We start from the raw sequence: 1,562 nt of genomic DNA on the forward strand, positions 1-1,562 counted from the left end.
AGAACAATTGTTCATTCGGAGGAAGTGTCCAAGAAGACCCCAATCAACATCTAACCACCTTCCTGAGGATATGCGATACTGTGAAGTCTAATGGTGTTCATCCTGACATTTATAGACTACTTCTGTTCCCTTTCTCACTCAAGGACAAAGCATCTAAATGGCTGGAATCCTTTCCAAATGAGAGTTTAGCAACCTGGGAAGATGTGGTGAACAAATTCTTGGCAAGATTCTATCCTCCTCAATGGATCAACAGGTTGAGAGCTGAGGTACCAACCTTTAGGTAGCAAGATGGTGAGACTCTATATGAAGCATGGGAGAGGTTTAAGGACCTGACAAGAAGATGCCCGCCAGATATGTTCAATGAATGGGTGCAGTTGCACATTTTCTATGAAGGTCTTTCATATGAATCAAAGAAGGCAGTAGACCACTCATTCAGGGGATCTCTGAACAAGAAGAAAACCATTGAAGAAGGCATAGATGTCATTGAGACTGTAGCTGAGAATGACTATTTCTATGCTTCTGAAAGAGGCAACACTAGAGGAGTGATGGAGCTGAACAACGTGGATGCACTGCTAGCTCAAAACAAGATGATTACCAAGCAATTAGCTGACCTTACCAAGAAGATGGAGAAGAATCAAGTAGCAGCTATCACCACTTCAACAGCAACTCAAGAAGGAGTGAATGAAGAGGCAGAGGGTGATCAGGAACAGGCCAACTACATTGGAAATTCTCCCAGGCAGCACCATGACCCATACTCCAAAATATATAATACTGGTTGGAGGAACTACCCAAACTTTGGGTGGGGAAATCAACAGGATCAAGGCCAAGATCAAAGACGCCACAACCCCGGCAACAATGCAACTCACCAACATTCTACACAGAGACCATATCAGCACCCACCTAACAACACACCTCAACATCCATACCAAAGTCAAAATGGCCCTTCTCACCCCTCCAATCTCAACTCACCATCATCTGAAGATAGACTCTCTAGGATTGAAACCCTACTTGAAGGCATATGCAAGGAAATTCAAGATAACAAGGTGTTCAAAGAGGAGGTGCGAGCCAATATCAAAAATCAGGGAGACACCATCAAGAGGCTGGAATTTCAAGTGGGATACCTATTTGAGAAGATTCCCAAACCTACTGACAGCTTTCCAAGTGACACAGAGAAAAATCCGAGAGGTGAAGCAAAGAAAGTCAGATTGGAAGATTGCAAGATGGTTACTATAAGTGATAAGGAGACTGAGGAAGAGCTGAACAAACCATCAGAACAATCTGAAGATACATCAGCAGGAAAGCAGGAAGAGAATCCTCAGGAAACCACAATTACGCAGAAAGAGTTGCTGAGGCTCTATGCACCTGTTCCGAGGGTTACCTGAAACTGTAGGTCGATCTCGGACGAGATCCTCAGTGATGGTCGGAGCCGACGTGTCCGGCAGGTGAATGGAGGCCGGAGCTGGTACGTCCGACTTGTTTGGACTTGGATGTGCTGCTGATCCTCTGTCACCGAAGGGTGGGGGGTACCTGCAAGAGACTCCGATGCTTAAGTTAGCATGTGT

At 45.2% G+C, this 1,562-nt stretch overlaps 1 non-coding gene across 1 annotated transcript; it reads right to left on the reverse strand.

Moving 5' to 3' along the window:
• Nucleotides 1-251: 251 nt before the first annotated feature.
• LOC112760300 (small nucleolar RNA R71) lies at nt 252-358 on the reverse strand. The gene has a single exon (XR_003180748.1). It is a non-coding gene; the product is annotated as a small nucleolar RNA R71 (small nucleolar RNA).
• Between the last annotated feature and the right edge of the window lie 1,204 nt (nt 359-1,562).

This window comes from Arachis hypogaea, chromosome 16 (genome assembly GCF_003086295.3).
Source record: "Arachis hypogaea cultivar Tifrunner chromosome 16, arahy.Tifrunner.gnm2.J5K5, whole genome shotgun sequence".
In the NCBI taxonomy this organism is placed as follows: domain Eukaryota; kingdom Viridiplantae; phylum Streptophyta; class Magnoliopsida; order Fabales; family Fabaceae; genus Arachis; species Arachis hypogaea.